At 45.4% G+C, this 21792-nt stretch overlaps 1 protein-coding gene across 1 annotated transcript in view; it reads right to left on the reverse strand.

The window, feature by feature from the left end:
• Nucleotides 1-21164, reverse strand: part of ZNF532 (zinc finger protein 532) — a 105580-nt gene extending 84416 nt beyond the window's left edge. Inside the window, exons 1-2 of the mRNA XM_021686383.1 lie at nt 21139-21164; nt 20945-21054 (exon numbers count right to left, since the gene is read on the reverse strand). The gene's annotated coding sequence lies outside the window, so the exon portion shown is untranslated. The remainder of the gene's footprint in view (nt 1-20944; nt 21055-21138) is intronic.
• Nucleotides 21165-21792: the final 628 nt, after the last annotated feature.

The raw sequence follows: 21792 nt of genomic DNA on the forward strand, positions 1-21792 counted from the left end.
GGGGAGGGAAGGGGAAGGGAGGGGAGAAGGGAGGGGGAGAGAGGGGGAGGGGGAAATGGTAGGACAGAGGGGGCGGGAACAGAGTGTGCACACAGAGAGACATTCACATAGCGGCTGGTGACATTACAGGTAGCACTTGCTATGCAATTCATATTATGCTTTTTGTTATATTTTACATTTCTCAAAAAAGAGAGGAGGGGAGACAGAAAAGAACTCTTTTACCAGGGCAACTGAGACTGGTGGGGATTTTAGCAAGCAGATACCAGGTACCATTAAAAGTAAAAAAAAAAAAAAAAAGAAATACCTAGAAGTCATTAAAGAGGTAATAACCACCCTTCCAGGGAAGAAATGGGGCCCTGGGCACAGTAACTACCCTCTGGGTAGAAGGAAAGCAAATGTTTGGATAAGCCCAGGTTATAACAGTTAAGTACTGACAAGGGTACTTAATTTTATTTAGGAGTTTATATTTCTTAAGCACCTGCTCTACTTCTGGAAAAATATCCTTTTAATAGAAAGTTCAAGTTAATGTGGATGCTGTTCTTAATAACTATTTTATAGAAAATGTAAAATATATATGAAGAGGCAAGTAAAAGCAATATGAAGAAAAAGACGTAACATATGGATATTCGTTACATGGCTCAAGAAAGACAACCTTGGATTTCAGGTAAAGCCTGAACAAGCACCCCTTTCTTTATTTGTGCCAGCTACCTGGAAACAGGGAACCTCGGGGCTTATTTACCTCTACCTAGTTAACTTCAGAGCTTTTAACTCTTGTGTGTTATCTAAATGCTTGGGAAGAAAGAAAAGAAAGTAAAATCAAGAAAAGAGAAAATATGATCCACAATATGCTGAAGGGGGGGGCATGGGAGGAAAAGACTGAATCATATGCATTCTTACTTTAAAAAAAAAAAAGACTCGAGGGGCGCCTGGGTGGCTCAGATGGTTAAGCATCTGCCTTCGGCTCAGGTCATGATCCCAGGGTCCTGGGATCGAGTCCTGCATGGGGGGGGGGGAGCCTGCTTCTCCCTCTGCCTCTGCCTCTCTCTCTCTCTCTCTCTCTGACTCTCATGAATAAATAAATAAAACATTAAAAAAAAAAGACTCAAAATGAAAATACCTGATTTCATATTTACAAAATTAGAAACCAAATTATATCAAGCCATGAGAGGGCACATTAGAAATGTCCCTTTCGTGTGGAGTTAACGGATTTAATATTTAATTTCCCTTCGTAGTTTGCTAAAATCACTTATAAATTCCAAATTCCAAAATTTACATTTTCCTCCATCAAAAACTATCCAAGGGGCGCCTCGGTGGCTCAATCGGTAAGCGTCTGACTCGGTTTCGGCTCAGGTTGTGATCTCAGGGTCATGAGATTGAGCCCCATGTGGGGCTCTAGAGCTGAGTCTGCTTGGGATCCTTTCCCTCTGCACCCCCCCAACTCACGCACACATGCTCTCTCTCAAATAAATTCTTTTTTAAGTATTAAAAAACCTAAGAATTCCATCCTGAGTCTGCCTGTAAAAATTAAATATCCCATAAAGATTGTGTTTTATTATTCAAGCGATTGAAGTCCTTTAAAATACACTGGGTTTCTTAATTCAGACCAGAACATAATCCCAGAAACCCTTACGGAAGACACAGAAAGTTCTGCTCCTTCAGTGTTCTGATTTCCCAGTGTATAGGACATCCACAGAAAGACAACTACAATAGAAGAACAGTAAAATAATTTTTGAAAGCAAAGCACTAACCTAACCAAAACATCTGCGGAGGGCTCCTTTCATTTCAAAGCCCCTGCTCAAAGGAAAATCAATGCGCATGTGATTTCTACTCCTCTGGGCTCCTGGGGCTCCAGGGTGAAGCAGCTTTCAAAAGCTGGCTACCTCAGTCATTTCCTCAGGAAATGGGACTGACCACAGCTCGCCCCCAGCTCAGCATGGTCGCCGACATTCAGAGAGGGTCTAGGATTTGGAAGAGGACACGTTCACCCCAACTAGCGATACTGGCGGGTCAGGACACACACGCTCCCGCACACTCAAGCCTGGGGCTTCTGCTTTGCTTTGTGCCTTTTGTGGGAGCCCAGGTGGACGGTGACGGGCCCCTCGTTCTGCAGCTGCTCAGACCCTTTTTGTATCTCCCTCTTCCCCCACCAGACCACCTCAGCGACCCAAGAGGCACGGGACACAGGGTCCAACGAAACCCGCGTCTAACGTACCCAAATTAAGCCCCTCCAGGCAATTCACATGACCACTATTTTCTTCTTGCTCAAGAGCCAAAAATAGAATTGTGCTGACTTGCCCAGAGTGCTAAGGTTCTCGAGCAGTGGAATATCTACTTACTGAATATACAAAGCGTCCAAAAATACCTGTCTCAGGTTTTTCTTTAGAAAGCAGAATGTCAATTTAAAGGGCAGGGCTGCCCTCAGGTTAGCATTTCAAAGCCATGGCTCCGCTAGAAAAGCTCCAAGCAGAAGTTGAGAGTTTACTGAATACCAAACCACGGCAGGCGACCCGAACCCGGGCTAGCGGAACCTGGCTATCAGAACTCAGGTATCTGGCGGAGCACGTCCTCCCTAGGGCTGTCCTTCATTTCACCTCCAGGAATTCCTCTGGAAACCAGGTAATCCACCTGGCCTGACGTCTCTGCAGATATCTGGTACATAACAATAAAAAGGTGCTCAGGGCAAGGGCTTGCCCAAACAGACACCCACTGAGCTTGCGAATAATGGTTGCGAATCTCCTTCAGCTAAGGAGATTACCTCAGGATTCTCACTCTCCAGCAGCACACCCACAACCAATAAATCCTTGAAAGTCCAGAAAGGGAAAGAAAAAAAAAAAAAAAAAGGCTCTTTTCCTTAGTTCCCCTCCCCCCCCAAAGAAAAAAAGGCAAGGATCCTATTTCCTGTATCTGGACGACATGTCATGGACCTTAGGGCACAGGGGTATGTTTTCAACCAAAAAAATTAAAACTTCCAAAGTGAGAAGCGTTGGTATAAAAAATGTTTGGTGCAGCAAAATCCTGGAAAAAATGTAAATGTCCATCAGTAGGGAGATGATTAAATCAACTTTGGTAATCCTCTTAAAATGCGTTAAAGGGGCGCCTGGGTGGCTCAGTGGTTGGGCGTCTGCCTTCAGCTCAGGTCGTGGTCCCAGGGTCCTGGGATCGAGCCCCGCATCGGGCTCCCTGCTCCGCGGGAGGCCTGCTTCTCCCTCTCCCACTCCCCCTGCTTGTGTTCCCTCTCTCGCTGTGTCTCTCTCTGTCAAATAAATAAATAAAATCTTTAGGGGCGCCTGGGTGGCTCAGTCGGTTGAGCAGCTGCCTTCGGCTTAGGTCATGATCCTGGAGTCCCGGGATCGGGCCCCACATCTGGCTCCCTCCTCAGCAGGGAGTCTACTTCTCCATCTGACCCTCCCCCCTCTTGTTCTCTCTCTCTCTCTCACTTTCTCTCTCTGAAATAAATGAATAAAATCTTTAAAAAATAAATAAATAAAATAAAATCTTTTTAAAAAATGCGCTAAAATACACATAATGTGAAATTCACCACCTTAATCATTTTTTTAAGAAATTTTATTTATTTGAGAGAGTGAGCGAGAGAGAACACAAACTGGGGGAGGGGCAGGGGGAGAGGGAGAAGCAGGCTCCCCGCTGACCAGGGAGCCCAATGTGGGCCTCGATTCCCAGGACCCTGGGATCATGACCTGAGCCGAAGGCAGACGCTTAACCTATGGAGCCCTGCAGGCGCCCCATCTTAACCATTTCTAAGTATACAGTTCAATAGTGTTAAATACATTCACATTACTTAATGATACATCCTTTTTTATGGAGTATTATGCAGTCATTAAAATAAGGTAGATGAGGGCCGTCTGGGTGGCGCAGTCGGTTAGGCCTCTGACTCTTGGTTTCAGCTCAGGTCATGATCTCATGGGTCCTGGGACAGAGCCCCACCTCCCCATACTGGGCCCCTTGCTCAGTGCAGAGTCTGCTTAAAGATTCTCTCCCTCTGCCTCTCCCCCACTTTCATGTGTTCACTCTTTCTATAGAAAATACATAAATCCTTTTTAAAAAAGGTAGACAGGGGCGCCTGGGTAGCTCAGTCAGCTGAGCGTCTGCCTATGGCTCGGGTCGTGATCCCGGGGTCCTGGGATCTAGCCCCACGTCTGGGTCCCTGCTCCACGGGGAGCCTGATTCTCCCTCTCCCCACTGTTCGTGCTCTCTCTCGCTCTCTTTCAAATAAATAAAATCTTTAAAAAAAAAAAGGTAGATGTAAGTACAGACGTGGACCAATCAAGGTATACCATTTAGTGGACAAAAAAAAAAAAATCAAGTCATAAAACAGTATCTAAATTACATTAAACTTAAAAAGAAAAAACAAGCATATTGCATTTTACATGCTTCTACATAGATATGTAAAATGAAGAGCTATGTAAAATTCATAAAAAGGGTTAGGATGCACACCAAACATTCTGTCACTTGAATCCAAAAAAGAGCAGGGGATGATGGGAAGGCAGGGGGAAAATATTTTTCAAAGTTCACCCGCCAGGTGGAGGTGCACATTTTCAAAATCTCATACCTACAGGGAAGTAGATGAAAGTTTTTATTTCCTATGAACTTAGGGATAGTCAAAGTCATCAATCCTGGTAAATTCTGTCAAAGGCACTTTTGCTTTACCCCTATTTCCCACTGGATTTACGTTCTTTTAACTAAAAGACCCTGGTGCCGGCATTTGCTAATTCATCAATGAGTTTATAGAAATACTGAAAGGATCTGGGCTAAACCTGTCACCACCAATAAACTTCAGGAAAGTTCATTACAGCCTCTGCTTGAAGTGGGTTATTCAAAAGATTTTGCAAGAAAGCAAAAAAAAAAAAAATCTGAATTTCTTCGCTATTAGTTAGATGTAAAGTGCCTTTTTTTTTTTAATGAAACATGTTTGGTGAATTCCAGTATACCAAACTTAAGAAATCACTTGCCCATTTAAAGTGCTAAAACAAAGGATTCCTCGTTCAAGAGTAAAACACATAAAAGCTTTAGCATTCCTTTGGCATTTTATAAATACCATTTTTTAGTAGCATCTCTACAATTCTGGCTTGAAGCAAAAGGATAGATTTTCTAAATTAGAAGTGATATTTTGAGTATATAATAGAGAACTTCAAAGTAATCTTCCTTTGTCACCTGAATAAGCCTTCTCAGTTTTCGCACATAAACCCTAAATCCTGCGTGGAAGCCTTTGTCCCTGAAACGCTATAGTTAACCAGCAGATCCGTTTCCTGCGGTTTCTTACTCATTTTACCAGCATTTATTTTCATCTTAAATACTAAATTTAAAATATTTGCAGGGCGCCTGGGTGGCTCAGTCGTTAAGCGTCTGCCTTCGGCTCAGGTCATGATCCCAGGGTCCTGGGATCGAGTCCCACATCAGGCTCCCTGCTCGGCAAGAAGCCTGCTTCTCCCTCTCCCATTCCCCCTGCTTGTGTTCCTGCTCTCGCTATCTCTCTCTCTGTCAAATAAGTAAATAAAATCTTTATTAAAAAAAAATATATATATTTGCAAATATTTTTGAGACTTCTAGCATTAGACAACACGGCAGAGAAAACTAGCAGCTCAAGGTATCTTGCATTTCTTAGGGGATTTGTACAGTTTCAAGATGCTTGCTTGCTTCCCTTGGAGGTCTTTGCTGGGAATTCTTACTACCCAAAGTTTTGAAGTACTGTTCTTGCTATAAGGCTTTAAGTCCATGGTTCTCAAGTGGGGCGATTTTGCCCCTTCTCCTCCACCACCACCAACACTGATATCTAGCAAGGTCCAGAGACACCTTTGGTTGTCACAAGTTGGCGGGGGGGTGAGGTAAGGGGTGGGTATCGGTGTCAGGGATGCTGCCAAACATCCTACAATGCACAGGACAGCCCCACAACACAGCACTTTGCAGCCCCAAATGTCGACAGCGCTAAGGTTGAAAACCTCGCTCCAGGTAAACAAAAGATTTTCCCCTCATCACCCTGTCCCCCTCTCACCAAGACCTAATCCTCTTCAAATCACCATAAACCTGCCTCCCCCGATGCCCCACGTCATCCAGGTGGAGATGGTGGAGGTCACTGCTCCAGCTAACCCAGCCCCCTGCTCTCCACCTGATGAGGAAGGGTGTGCGTGAAGGGCTTCCTGCATCCTGATCACAACTGCTCTCACATTCATTCCAAAGTGAAGCCACCGCCTGAGCATCCAACGAGTCTCACCAGACACCAGTTTCATTTAAAAGGTGTTTGGAATTATGAAAAGTACTACTTTCAACTATGACATACAACTAAGAGCCTCCCCCGGAAGTTATCACTCACAGCAGGCCTACTGGCTGTTGACCTTACATATAAACTCACTCACAAATTCTCTTCTTGGGATAGACAGAAAGCAGAAACACACACAATGAATCACATCATTTCACCAATCCGTATATTATACTAAAAGGAAGAGATTGGAGGAAGCTCTGGCCCTACTCCTCTCAAGGCCCCCCCATTTTTCACTAAGTTCACATCAGTGACAGCCAACAGCTTGAAGGATGTTCACCCAGGAATGTGCCACCAAAAAGAAGGGATTCCACAGCCCGGGAATGTGGGAAATGCTGGGTCAAATGCATGCGTGCATGCACACAGACTCATGCACACAACACTTTTCCTTCCTAAACTGCTGCTGTGAACTCTCCGTGAGAATCTTCATTCTGGGGACCCAGGCTGGGAGCACCCCCAAGAGTACTGGGAGGCCAGAAGCTTTTGGGTGAGGTATCTTTGGGACATGCTTGAAACAAAGTGTAAGCAGCTCTTCTCCCTGGGAGATGGTTATTAGCAAACAGGAATGCATTCTGGAATGGAGTGTGGGGGAGATGCTTCCGGCCCATCTTCCCGAACAACGTTTAACTCCGTGTTTCTCCCAGTGGCTCGGCTCCATGGGCACCTCCGCATCAACCCTGAGGACAACTCAAGAAGGAGCGAGCGAACAAATCTCCAAACACGGAGGAAGCATAATAAAAAGGTAATTCTACAGGGGCTCTGCCTTAACTTTAACACCGCAGAAGGGAGGATAAAGACATGGTTTGGCTGGCTCTACAGTTACTGCCAAAGGAGGCTACTTGTGTTGTAAAACACACAGGCGCACAAGTAGGTACACATATATGCGGTCAAGGAAGAAAAATCAGGAGAGGGAGCAAGGTATCTCTCAACGTTTACCTACTTGCAGCAGCCAGAGCCACCTCAGCGTCACGGAGCAAGCCCGAAATACCTTGCAGATCTTGACAACAGGAGAAATACTGGTGGACCCAGAAGCGGCGGCTTTGAACCTCAAAGATATTTGAGCCTGCCATCGACTGGCCGTAGAAATGACGCCTATAAACCACAGTATGCTGTCGTGGTTAAAAGCATGGGCTTTGGAGTAAGACCAATTGTGGAGTGAGTCCTGGCTCTTCCCCTTAGAAGTTACAAGACTCGGGGCGCCTGGGTGGCTCAGTTGGTTGGGCGACTGCCTTCGGCTCAGGTCGTGATCCTGGAGTCCCGGGATCGAGTCCCGCGTCGGGCTCCCTGCTCGGCAGGGAGTCTGCTTCTCCCTCTGACCCTCCTCCCTCTCATGCTCTCTGTCTCTCATTCTCTCTCTCTCTCAAATAAATAAAATCTTTAAAAAAAAAAAAAAAAAAGAAGTTACAAGACTCTGGGCAAGTTACTTAACCTCTTCAAGCTTCTGTTTTCTCATGTGTAAAATGGGAAAAAATAAGATCCACTTCACAGAGTTATTGTGAAGGTTAAATAAAACAATCCAGGGGCGCCTGGGTGGCTCGGGCGATTGAATGTCCGACTCTTGGTTTAGGCTCAGGTCATGATCTCGGGATCGTGGGATCGAGCCCCGCGTCGGGCTCCCTGCTCAGCACGGAGTCTGCTTGTCCCCCTCCCTCTACTCCTCCCCCTGCTGTCTAATAAATTAATAAAATCTTTAAAAGTAATAATAACAATCCAGATAGGTACTTACTCCTACCCGGAATACCTGGGATATAGTTAAGTACTAATTACTGTGAGTTACTCTAACATCAAAACAAGGTCAGCGAGGGGATTCTAGCATAGAGAAAGCCCTAGAAGAAATGAAGCCACAGCTCTGGTGCTCTCAGTGAGGGGACAACAAGATCGATGCCATCAGAATTCCCAACCACTACCTGGGATATAATGAGCACCCTTAAATGCCTCTTGCAGATAGGCAGCCCCGCAAGGTCTTCTAAGCACAATAAATGCAGAACAAATGTTTCCTATCCTCGATGACCTGAAATAAGAGCACTGTGTAACCAAAGAGGTTAGAGCTACATGTGAAATTCCAGCGGAGGCTGACAATATCCTAATGCTCCAGACAAGAACAGAAAAGTTTTACAATTCTACGAGTCATCTAAAATCAAAAGCATTAAAGCCTAATTATTACCACTCAAGTGCTGAACTATGTGTTTCAACTTTCCCAAAATTAACATTGGCCAGATAAACCAGACTTGCCTTTTGCCAAACAGGTATGTACCTATGAGGGGCCCCAAACACGAGTAACACGAGTACGTACACACACACACATACACACACACACACACACACACACACCCATCCCCCCTACCTGGGAGAGGCCTCAAATACACATCTATGTACACATGAGACCCTAAACATTAGGCTTGAATAATGCCTCCAGCCATTTGGCCAAATTTCCTACCTCCGGTGTGTCATTCCAACGCATAACTCAGACAATCGGCCTTTGCTATGCATTTATGGAGCAAATGCTGAAAACTAAACATACTGTTTTTGTGATTTTTTTTTTTTTTAAAGATTTTATTTATTTATTTGACAGAGAAAGACACAGCGAGAAAGGGAACACAAACAGGGAGTGGGAGAGGGAGAAGCAGACTCCCTGCCGAGCAGGGAGCCCGATGCGGGACTCGATCCTGGAACTCCAGGATCATGACCTGAGCCGAAGCAGTCGCTCAACCAACTGAGCCACCCAGGCGCCCTGTTTTTGTGATTTTGAGTAAACAGAAAATCAACAAAAGAGTCCAGCTCTACACTCAAAAGAGTTCCTACACCTTAGCTACTATACTGAAAAATAGTAAAGGGTGTAGAAATTGGGATCAGAAAGATCCAGGCACGAATGTCAATTCCCAACAACTTAGCCTCGGCATATCTGTTAACCACTCAGAGCCTAAAACAGGGTAAGACCGCACCCTTGTCGGGTCGTAGATGTTTCGGTAGGGGGTGTTTCGCTAGCCCAATGCAAACTACCACCCATGTAGGGTTAGCAGTAACCCTGCCCTCCGAGCCACAGCTGAGTAGACCAGGACCAATTAGCCCGAGGTCTGGAGAACCTGAAGTGGGACCGAGCAATACAGGTGATGTTACTAGTACTGTAGACGAGGATGTGGGAACACAGGGGCTGAGGGACAGCCATGTTTGCCAAGTGCACCGGAAAGAGAACGCAGTTCTACCAAAGGAGAGGCACAAAGAGAGCAGAGGCCACGTGGCCCTGAAAAGAACGCAGAGCAAGCTCAGTACGAGGGGACGTGGGAGTTCCCCCTGGCAGCAGTCATGGCCTCATCATCAGCTCCTTTTCTTCCAGTGTGAGTTTGAAAAGCTATGTCTTGATCACGTGTCCTGTGAAGGCAGGCAAACTCCAAACAATCTAGTGTTTTAATGCCTTCCCGTGTGAATCTTGCGTAGAAGGAGCTACTGCTTCTCCCAGTCCGTTCTCTTAACCTCCGCCAGCTGAGCAATGCGTGTCCCCACCCACCATATCACATGGAGGCTGCCATGTAGAGTTGGTGCTGATTCAGTTATCCGGCGATCACCGGCAACGGTAGCTCATCCTGCTCTCACCCGTTCACCTGTTCACACACCCCACAGTCCTTCCGGGGGGCCTTTCCTCTGAGCGCACACAGTCCCCATCGCCCAACCACTGCTGTCCTGTACTTTCACTGACCCACTTGTTCCTGCCTGTCCACTAGACTCGTGACCATCCATTTTCACTCTGCCTTCTGACGACCGCTGAGCACCTATCTCGTCTCTGACTCCTAACTTCTCCTGACACTTGGCATGCTCCAGAAAGGCTGGGGACTTACTACCCCACTGCATTCTGAGCTCACCTCCGACCCAGATAACTTCCATAGTTCCAACCTCTTTCTCCAGGGCTGACCCCATGGCCTTGCCCATCCTGAACACCCAGCCTTGTTTCTATTGCCCCAACCCCACCCCACTGCCCTTCCAGCAGTCTCTGACTCCTCAGCAGCTACACTCACGGGCCAGCCAGGCACCCCCACCACACCAGGCACAGGATTCTGCACCAAGCAGGGAGCTGACAGATCTAGCCGACAATTAAAAATCCTATTCAGTGTGCCAGATTCATATATCATACAACTCCTGAGTCCAAATTTCCAGCAAGATCTAAAATTCAACTAGGATTTCTGTGAAATGGAGTTTTCTTATAGAGAGATGGGGATGGTAAGCTATCTCATGTAACAGACATCATTTTATCATTAGCTTACTTAATCAATGCACATCCCCAAATTTAAAAAATATACTGGGGGGCGCCTGGGGGGGCTCAGTAAGAAGAGCATGTAACTCTTGATCTTGCGGTTGTTAGTTCAGGGCCCACATTGGGTGTAGAGATTACTTAAATATATTTTTTTTAATTTAAAAAATTATGGGGCACCTGGGTGGTTCAGTCATTTGAGTGTCAGACTCCTGATTTCCGCTCAGGTAATGACCTCAGGATCCTGGGATTGGCTCCATGCTCAGCAGGGAGTCTACTTGAGGATTCTCTCCCTTTCCCTGCTCGCATAAGTGCACGCACCTTCTCTCTCTCTCTAATAATCATTTTTTAAAAATTAAAAATTTTTAAATGTTTTTAGAACTTTTTTAAATTAAAAAAATAAAAAATACACTGAAGTTTTGCACAGGCTCTTAGAGTTCAAACACAATACCCCAAGCTCCATCCCGAAACTCAATTTCTTATTTGGCCAAAGACCAAGACCTTCCCCCGAGACCTCCTGATCCAAGGACTCCAGGGTGGTTGCCTTCATCGTGTGCTGGAGAAGGAGGTGGTGTTGATGAACCATCCTTCCACACTTCTGTGTGAGGTGGCTCACTGGAACTCCTATTCTAAGGAAAAGTCATAATCAGAGAAAAACATGTATCATATGATCTCACTAATATGAGGAATTCTTAATCTCAGGAAACAAACTGAGGGTTGCTGGAGTGGTGGGGAGTGGGAGAGATGGCGGGGCTGGGTGATGGACATTGGGGAGGGTATGTGCTATGGTGAGCACTGTGAATCGTGTAAGACTGATGAATCACAGACCTGTACCTCTGAAACAAATAATACATTATATGTTAAAAAAAAAAAAAGATAGTAGGAAGGGAAAAATGAAGGGGGGGAAATCAGAGGGGGAGACGAACCATGAGAGACGATGGACTCTGAGAAACAAACTGAGGGTTCTAGAGGGGAGGGGGGTGGGGGATGGGTTAGCCTCGTGATGGATATTAAAGAGGGCACGTACTGCATGGAGCACTGGGTGTTATATGCAAACAATGAACCACGGAACACCACAACAAAAACTAATGATGTAATGTACGGTGATTAACATAACATAATAAAATTTTAAAAAATAACAATGAGGCAAAAAGCATAAAATAAAATAAAATAATTTTAAAAATGTTCCAAACCATAAAAAAAAAGAAAAGTCACAAGTCACCTCGATTCCCTGCCAGGCACGGAGGCAGAAATAGTGGCAGGCCAACTGCTCTGAGTCCTCATCTCCCATCAGATACTGACTCTCTGAACCAAACACGGCAGAGTCACCCCCAAGTGTCAATTTAAGGCCAGTCTTCATCACAAGGACTTAAAATAGATACCCCTGCCACATATCTCAGTATTACAATTATCTTCTGTTTTATCAGACTACAGGTGTCAAAGGGGTTAAGATACTAAAGGAGGAGTAATGCAGTTATGTAGCAACAGGAACACACTGATCTGGTCAGACCGTGTGTACGCAGAAATCAACAGTCAAGCCAGTGTGGACACCGGCGACCGAAACCGGTTCTGACCCCATTTGCGCTCACTGGCATCCCATGCAAAGCCACAGGGTGAGCCCCTGCAGAGTGAGGCAAGTTTTGGAGAATCAGATCACTCTGGAAGCAGAGGAAGCAGGTCCAAAACCAAGGGAAACGATGGAGACCCTTGCTACCCAACGTGTGGTCCAGCAGCAGATCACCATGACCGGCCAGCTTGTCAGATGAGCAGAACCTGGGGCCCACTCAGCCCTACTGCATCACTATCTGCATTATCTAACACATCCCCAGGTGATTTGCATGCAACCTGAAAGTGTGAGAAACGCTATGTAGACAACAAGGGCACCCAGGACCAGGCATGGGACTCTGAGGAAGAGGTACAAGACACGAGCACCAAGCAGGAGCCGTTATTTGGAAAAGGCAGTATGACCTCAAAGCCAGCTCATCCCTGGCCCAAATCCAAGGTCTGTCACTCACGAGCGTACCACCTTGGGCCAGTCACTTCACCTCTCTCGAGTCTCACCAGGGATGGTAATTATACTTCACAGGGCATGTTAAGTGTGAGCATCCAGCACATGGTAAACTTGTGATAAACACTGGCTCCCTGTCCATTCGGAAGCAGACACCAGCCTGGCACGGCTGTCTAGACCCAGTAGTGCAGAGAGATGAACTAGGAATATGTGGGAGAGAAAAGAGGTCCAAACCAGAGGAGCGCGAGTTTCTCTAACCAGGAGACATTGCATCGTCTTTACACTACCTTTACCAATCGAAAGGGGAACTCAACATCAATGAACATGAATACTTCGGGGCACCAGACAGATTTCACTGCTAAATTTCGTTAGATGTCCATCCAACATTCCAGAACAGCCCTGTCCAATAGAAGAATGAAAGCCATATATATAGTTTTAAATTTTCTAGCAGTCACATTTATAAAAGAAACAAAGGGGGGGTGTGGGGGGGTAAATAAATTTTAAGTTAATAATTTTAATTGAGTAATAAATTGTATTCCACCAAAATAGCCTTGCTTCAACATGTAATCAATATGAAAAAGTATTAATGAAATATTTTACCACCTTTTTTTTTTTTCTTTTGTATAAGTCTTCAAAACCTGGTGTGTATTCTATGCTTACAGCCCATCCCAGTTAGGACTAGCCACACTGCAAGCAGTCCACAGCAGCACGTGACTAGCGCCCACTACACTGACATTAAAATATCACCCACAGATTCCTTCTCCACTCAATCTTCTATCACCACCAAACCCCAGTGTGCAAGATACTGACTATCTGGTCACTGCCCAGCAAATGCGGGAAACAAAGTGAAACTGTGGTTAACCTGCCATATTTTCACAATCAGGTTTTGTTTCTTTTAACTCCGGTTAACATAAATCACATCAACTAGACTATAACCATCACTGATTGGGCTGGATTTTTCTGGAAGCAAAGACAGTCGAAGTACGAGATAATAATGACGAAATTCATCTGACATTTTCCAGCTACGAGTGAATGTCCAGCCAAGTGGGAATTAGGACACTAGTTCCCCTCCTGCTTACATTTCCCCCACTTTAAACCAGGTAGAGGGCGGCTATCACTGAAGACATTACAGACGAGGCAGGAGACACTCAACTGTGGATTTTCATGGGCCAAAACAAACCAAAACAAAACTACTTAAAAATGAGCTAAGAGGCAGGACAGGAAAAACAACGCCCTCTACGATGAGAGAAGAATGTCAGAGCAAAGGCCCTTCCCCTAAACCAGGGAAGCTGAGGAACACAGAACAGCTAAGATTTGAGGGAGGACTTACCCCGTAGCAGGCACTCCGCTAAACACTTTACATGCACTTAATCTTCGCAACAACCCTCAAGAAAAGCATGGCCTAGAATTTAAGGAACTTGCTCAAGGTCCCAAGTTGGCAGAATGCAGCTCTAGGTCACCAAGGGCTAAGCAAACAGGCGTATGTCATCACTGAGAGCCAGGCAAAGGCCACTGAAAATCCCCGTGGACTGAGCCCCCAGACTTAACTAGAACACTAGGCATGATCACGTCTCAAACTAGAGACTTCAAACTACCTCTCCCACTCTTGCTCTGTTAAATCAGCAAAACAGTTAAAGACCAGCTTACCAATGAGCACCTGTGTGGTTCACAGGACGTAAGGACTGTATGTATGAGCTAGTGCCTACACCACCCAGCACATAACACTGGACGGCACAGAGACAGTCCGTAATGACGCAAGCTGCTTTAGACTGGGAGTCCAGCGTGCTAGGTTCTAGGTCCACCTACCCACCCCTCCCTCTCCCCAATTTGGGCTCACTGTAGAAAAGGAGGTAAGTCGGGGCGCCTGGGTGGCTCAGTCGTTAAGCGTCTGCCTTCGGCTCAGGTCATGGTCCCAGGGTCCTGGGATCGAGCCCCGCATCGGGCTCCCTGCCCGACGGGAAGCCTGCTTCTCCCTCTCCCACTCCCCCTGCTTGTGTTCCCTCTCTCGCTGTGTCTCTCTCTGTCAAATAAATAAAATCTTAAAAAAAAAAGAAAAAGAAAAGGAGGTAAGTATACATCTTTGAAGTATTTCCAGCTAAGGGAGCTTTAAAAACAAAAACAAATACAGGGCTTTGAATTTTCTAACTCAGTAAGTTTTTCAGCCACCTAATTATGATTCAGATCCCTAGAAAGAATTTGTTCCTCATAGAAGAAAATGATCAAAATCAATACCCATGAGACCAATGAGTCAGCCTTTGCAAAGCCAGAGTTTGTGTCCCAAAGAGAAAAAAAAAGGCTGAGTTGAGAAAACATTCAAGAACTACACCTTGATTTTATCTTTAGGCCTCTCTAAATCCTGTAAGATGCCTGGAATCTCTAATTATGTCAAGTTGTACTAATATCTAACCGAAAACAATACAAAACCTGCATTTTCCGTCCCTAATGACCATTGACTACAGGCCACTTAGGAGGGAGTACTTGGGGCAGGTAAAAAGGCCACTTTGAGTTTGTCTAAAAATGACTTATTTTAGTTTCCAGATTTAGACCAAGTAGAATTTGCTCTCCCCCTCTCATTCTAAAAGAGGAAAAATTCAGAACTTCCCGTCTGCAGAAGATGATTCAAAGAATTCTTTAAACTGTGTTTATTTATTATTGAGACAAAAGATTCTTCTCAGCACTACTTCCAATTTACTTTGAGTTCATCCTTCTCAAAGAATAAATAAAAACAAAAACATCCCGGTTCCATCTTTCTTCCTTTTTATATCCTCACCCTACACTGCCCAGTAAAAATGTATTCTTTTCAACCCGCTTTCTCCCACCGTCTCTGACGTACCGACTCTCTTCTCTCCATGCTGAGTGAAGTCAGGAAAACGGGGCTAATTACAAGGGAACCTCAACTGTATCCCAAACTTCCCTATTACGTGTTCTCACCTCGGCCGTCGTCAACTGCCACCTCTAACTTGAACCTTATTAGTGCTTTACCACCTAGCACCTACCCGTGCCCTCTCTCAGGCTCCTCCTCCTAGCCTCCACACCCCTAAACACCTTCCAAGGTTTCCTCATGCCCACCAATTCTGCTCCCCGAAGCAGAACAGCCTAGTGGTGAGGAACCAGCTTCAAATTCTGCCTCTAGTATCGTTTATGAGCTGCCGGCCTTGGCCAGGGTCTTTGTTTCCCACCTGTACCTTGGGAATAAAAGTACCCAGCTCCTCTCACCGTTTCAGTATTACGTGAAATAACAAGAGGAAAGGCCTACCATGAGAGGCCGTGTCTGCAGATGTCAGCTACTAAGATTACTTTCTGCCTCTCTGGAAATGTCTCGCCCTCCAATCTTCCAAAGCATGCATCTTAAGTTCTTCAGCCCCTCCTTCTTTAAGGCTTTAACTATATAAACCATTATCTTATGGAACCCCAAACTCAACCTTTTTCACATCTTTCTTCTATCATCTCTGTTCTATGCCCAGCCCATTCCTCCCAGTTTAGACCTCCAGCCCAAACAGATCCAGGCAACAAAGGACACCTCTATGGACAACTCAACCCAAACGTGAACTCACTGTGTGGAGCCCCTTCACACCCACCCTCCCAATCTATTCTGCCTTCTGAATGCAGTATCTCACAGAAAAAAACAACCAGCAGCAAGTAACCTCAAGGAACAAACTTGGCTCCGTCCTCAGCTCCTCCCTCTCTACCACACCCCCCCCTTCTCATCGGGTACACACACCTGCCCCACCTACCACTCCATCCCACTGCAACGCCTGGGCTCAGGCCCTCTTCTCTCCTGGATTTGCTACGGTGGTCCCTTCATGTGACCTCCCTGCCTCCAGCCTGGACAGTCTCCATTCCCTCCTCAGACACTACCCCAAGACCTCTGTCATTTCAAGTAAGGCTTTCTGCTTCTACCGCCTACACAAGGAAGTCCCCACTTGAGTGCACTGTACAGAATGACCTTCAGAAATCTAGCCCTTGACTGCCTCCTGATGTCATCTCCTACTCTCCCACACCCAACCCAGTTCTCCCGGCCCCGCTCACAACACCAGGCTTGCTCAGTGCCTTTCCATAAGCTGCCCCATGGGACTAGCGCTCTTCCCCTACTCTCAGCTAGCTGTTCCTACTCTTAGTGTCTTGCACGGTTCAGCACAAAAGCCACCTCCTCAAGGGCTCCTCCCTCTGGACACTGGGCATTAGGGAGCCCATTCACATTCCTATCATAGCATCTGTAGGCTAACTTCCCACTAGAGTGTTCGCTCTGGATTCCTTTTCTCTTGGTACTCTCAGTGCCTAGCACAATGTCTGGTGCTTAGGAAACACTCAGTACCTGCAAAACGGATGAAATAATCCCCAAATGAAGATCATTTCCCACTTCTCGGGCTCTCCTCTGTACAGCACCATAACCTTGGTCTGTTTGTTCTTCCCATTCCTGAACGCTATTTTATCCTCTAAAAAAATTTTTAAAAGTTAAAATTAAAAAAAAAAATTGAGATTAAAAAAAAAGCTCCCCAAATCTCCCTACTTCATTGCCTAGATTTTGCTTAAATATTTTCATTTCCTTAAAAGGCATCAAACCTGAACAATAACTTCAGATATTAAAACAACACCCATATTTTGGCAGTCAAAAACTCAGACGAATTATAATTAATAATACGTTGTTTACACAACTCAGATTTCAACAAAGGTCTTCGGTACCACTTTCCAAAATTGTGATTCTGTTATCAATTTGGCGGGGTATTGAACCTGAAGACAAATGTAAAAATTAAACTGCCAAATGTTTCTGAAGAGATGAAAAATAACTGTTGTAGGAAATAAAGGATATTTTACCACTGGCAGTTTTCTGTTCCCACTTTTGGCTAATTCCAATTAGTTCTGGGTTATAAAGCATGTCATCCCGTTAGTGAGTGGTCCATTATCATAATCATCTCTCGTGTGTCTTCAGATAATGCTCCCTGCAATCTCTTACTTGGGAAGTCTTAGCTGCAGCTGACAAGGCCAGATCGCGCTCAGGAGCTGCGAAGAAGAGCTGAAGGTGTTTTCATTCAGACTTCTAATTCTTAGGTACTGACCGTATGGCCCCGCCATGCCACTTCCCCCGAAGTATTTAGGGCACAGACATAAAAACTTACATTCAGACAAAAGCCAGTATGCAAATGTTTACAGCAGCTTTCCTCGCAAGCACCCCCGCAAGCACCCCCAGGGAGAAGCAACCCAAACGTCCCGGGGAAATGGATAAACAAACTGTGGTATGTCCATATAGGGGTCTACAGCTTGGCAACAGAGAAACGGCCAGTACGGAGACGCGCGACAACATGGATGGATCTCAAATGCACTTTGCTAAGTGAAAGAAGCCATTTGTATGGCATTCTGGAGAAGACCAAATATAGGGACAGAACACATCGGTGGTTGCCAAGGGTTGCGGTGGGAAGAATCTGCCTACCAATGTACAGCAGGAGGAAAGTTCCGGGGGTGATGGAAACATTCCCTGTGGATAGTGATGGTAGATACACAGCGCTATACGCTTGTCAAAACCTGTAAAACTACACACCAGGGTAAATTTTACTGGATGTAAATGTAAAAGTGAAAAAAGTTAATTATTTAACCATGACTCAGTTAAAGATCCATCCCTCAAATATAATTAACACACAGGTGTAGATTTCCTCAATGTTTACTGCAGATATGGTTACTGTACAGATTAGGAAGAGATGTTAGGGGAATGAGGAGGGAGCAACCCCAAATCTTTTCCAGATACTTCCGGTTTCCCTTGCACTGGCAACCGTCCTGGGGTCCCACATCAGGACAACCTCTGCTCCAGCTGTGAACAGCTAGATGGGGAGTTCTAGCAAGGAGATGAGGGAGGTTATTCAAACCCAACAGAAGACAGACCCAAGAAAGCATTTCAAGGGAAGAAAAAAAGGAGGACGGAGACACAAATCTGAAAATTCTAACTCATCCTAGTCAAAGGTGTATGTAGAAAATTCCATCTACATGTTGGCTGCCTCCCTCCTAAACCCTTCTTGAAAAAGGAGTCAAGGTAGACGGGGGCAGGGAATCTCTTTGTGAGAAAAGGGGGGCGGCGGGAGAGAAACAAGCCTCCTCTCCTGAAGCAGGATGCTGAAAAGTCCTAAAAGCCCTGGGTCTCATGTTTCTTAACGTGGAGAAAATAATTCCAAGTAAGCAAATGATGAAAACAAAGGTTCAACACCCTGTGACACTTTCCAGTGTACCCTCATCAGCCAAACCCCCACATCCCTCCTCCAGAGGGGATGGCCAGCTTGTCATCCTCGGAGCCTGCCGCAGGCAATCCCTGGCAGGCTCCAGGTGTGGCCATCTGCATGGCGACAGTGACAGCAAGGACACAGGCCCGGCCCCAAGTGTGGGTGCCACCCCGTTCCCTCCTGGCTCTTCCAGGAAGGAGAATGCTGTTGCTCATTCTCCACACTCACATTCACATTCCCAAGCCCAGAAAACTCTCCGTTCCTGTTCCTGTCCCCGGAGACCTGGGCCTGCTACATTGTTATACCTCAGCAGGAGACCGCCACCTGAGACAAACCTCAGTCCACAGATGAGCTCCTGATTGCTGCCCCGGAGAACCAGCTCTCCAAGCTTAAACAGCCCTTGCAGCTGGAAAGACTGGCCTAAATGCAAAACAAATGCGATTTTCCAGGAGCCTTCTGGGGGGGGGGGGGGGAGGAGGAGTAACAAAGCTAAAAACGACGGAGAGAGTAAACCAGAACATTCTGTGACATGCAATGCCTTACAAAAAGGGCTCTTAAAACATACTATCAAGAAACATTCATTGCACGGGGTTAGCTGTCAAAGTTAAATAAAAATCACTGACTTTCTAAAGACAGGAGTGAAGGACTAAATTATAAAACAGCTTATTGTATTAAGCTCATTAAGGTTTATCATATCAGCCATCTGAGTTTAGTTGGCACCAGAAAAGCAGGAGCAGCAGATCATACAACGTGGACTGCGATCTGCTTTGCAAGCAGATTTCTACCACACTCAGACACAAAACCTCTGGCAGTCGAAAATGATGTAGAATTGAACACCAATTTTAGCACAGTGATTTGTAAAGAATTTTGTTCCATCATGTAAGCTATTTACTGGCCTATCAGGCCAAGATTACATTTATCTTTATTAAATACTACACAAAGTATTCTGAGCTAACCATGCCCTCGCTTCCCTTTTGCCAGCTTTATCACACACTGGATGCTCTGCAATCACATGAAAAAAATCCTTAACAATGCAAACCCTTGCCTACTTGACACCCTTCACTGCAGACACTCTGCCCACCAACTGCCAGCACACAAGTTCACATATTCTAAGATCCTCGGCATTTCTGAAAAGACTCGACTCTGCACAAATCCAGGAGGCACAAAATCCCCTCTTCAAAGTAGGGGACAAATGTATTTTCAATCCTGTCCTCTATGGGCTCCTCTTGACTGTACTTCTACCAAACCAGGACACCGAAGGAGTTCTCTCTGTCGTTGAGATCATGCTGGATAGGATTCTGGAGCTGCTTGGTTTCCTGTTTGGGGAAGTTGCAGCTCTTTGCACCAGGAACCCCAAGGCAAAATGTTCAGTGTTCCCCCTGTAAGCGCTCACTGCCTTTGTTCTTCACTTTGCTAGACTCCTTACTGCTTTCTTCTCCCTGCTCCTCGAAAACCTCTGGTTTTGGGGGGGTGCGGAAAAATGCCAGCTCGAATTTAACTGCAAGCTCTCTAAGGCATCAGACATTTTCCACCATCCACTGCTATAAAGCTTTGAGTTAACAGGCATCTTTACACAGATGAAGCCAGACTAGCCGGTTTCCTCCTGGTACGGCATTAGCATTCCACGTTAAAATGTATACCACCAATAATCCAATGGCAAACTCACCGTCAACAGCCCCCCAAATCAATAAAAGCCATTCCACCACTTGCCTCGGAGTTGACAAACCTTTCAGGTTAACACAGAGCACAAGGTAAAAGGAAGGTGATGAATGAACAAAAGGCAAATCTACCTTCAGACTCCTCAAATCCTAAAAAGGAGGCTAAGCTGCCTCGATTTGGCCAAGTCCTTCCTTTTTTTTTTTTTTTTTTGATCATCATCGGGATAATGCTACATGTGTGCTGCTTTAGTCTTATGCAAAGCAGTGCATTCTCCACAAGGCCCTGATGCCTACCATTCTCTAAACTTGCGTCTTTCCAGGCCTGCCTCTTTCTAAAGGACTAGCCACATGCGAGCTAATGAAGTCATTCTGATTTTGTCTTGATAGCAAAACCATCATAAAGTCACTCTAATCCCATTAAACCTGGATAACATTAAGAGTATTCCTTCTCCACTCTGAGCCCCAAATTATCTCCAGGGTACCAATCCACTGTCCATCTGTCTCTGCATGGACCTTCAAATAAACACTTAAATTCATGCTCAAAATATCATATCTCACCTTGTGAACCTTGACCTTTTGGAAAGACTTTGGCCCAATGTTCAGTTACTGTCACACGGTTGCATTCTCTGCAAATATGAAAGGGTTAAAAGCAGCCCCAGTCAACAGGCCTACAAGGAAAAAAAAGACAGCATGTATGCCTTACAGTATCACTGGAACGCATTTATGCTCATTTCCTAGAACAATACTGTTACCTTTTGGCCTTCATAATAGTCAGAAGTATCCCCAACACCCTTTAGTAGCTTCTAAAAGGAAAAGCACAAAACAGAACATACCCTGCAAGAGAAAAAAAAAAAAAAAAAAGCATGCAAAGTAGCATTCTCCAGCAACAAACAAACTACCATTACAAATCCATCAGTTCATTTTGGTTTTGTTTTGTTAGAAACACAGAGAAAGAGAGAGAGAGAGACTGTATAAACCAAGTGTCCCCACCCTAGCAAGGCACATTTTTTCTTTAATAAGGGTCATAAATCTCAGCTCCTTGTCCATCCCTTAAGCAAAAGAAAAAGGCAGGAAAAGCCCAAGTAATCTCAGACCTTGCAAACCTGCACATTTTTTTCCATCTTCTCTACACAGAATCTTTTAGGGCTCCATTAGTCACGTACCAGTGCTGTGTGGTGTCTAAGTGTGCATTCACATACTGTGTTGGGATGGTACCTTCCTGCAAGCTCCTCTGCTTTTGGCTGCCATGAAGGGAGGAAGCTGCTATCCCACTGTAGTAGCTCAGTGACTGCATTGTGTTCAGGAGCTGATCTGCCTCAAACCAGTTTCAGCCGGTTCTGGTCACCCTACATAAAAAAGCTATGGCAACCCTCGCTGAGTTGCCAACAAGTCCCTGAAAATCATCA

This window comes from Neomonachus schauinslandi, chromosome 14, assembly GCF_002201575.2.
Source record: "Neomonachus schauinslandi chromosome 14, ASM220157v2, whole genome shotgun sequence".
Classification (NCBI taxonomy): Eukaryota; Metazoa; Chordata; class Mammalia; order Carnivora; family Phocidae; genus Neomonachus; species Neomonachus schauinslandi.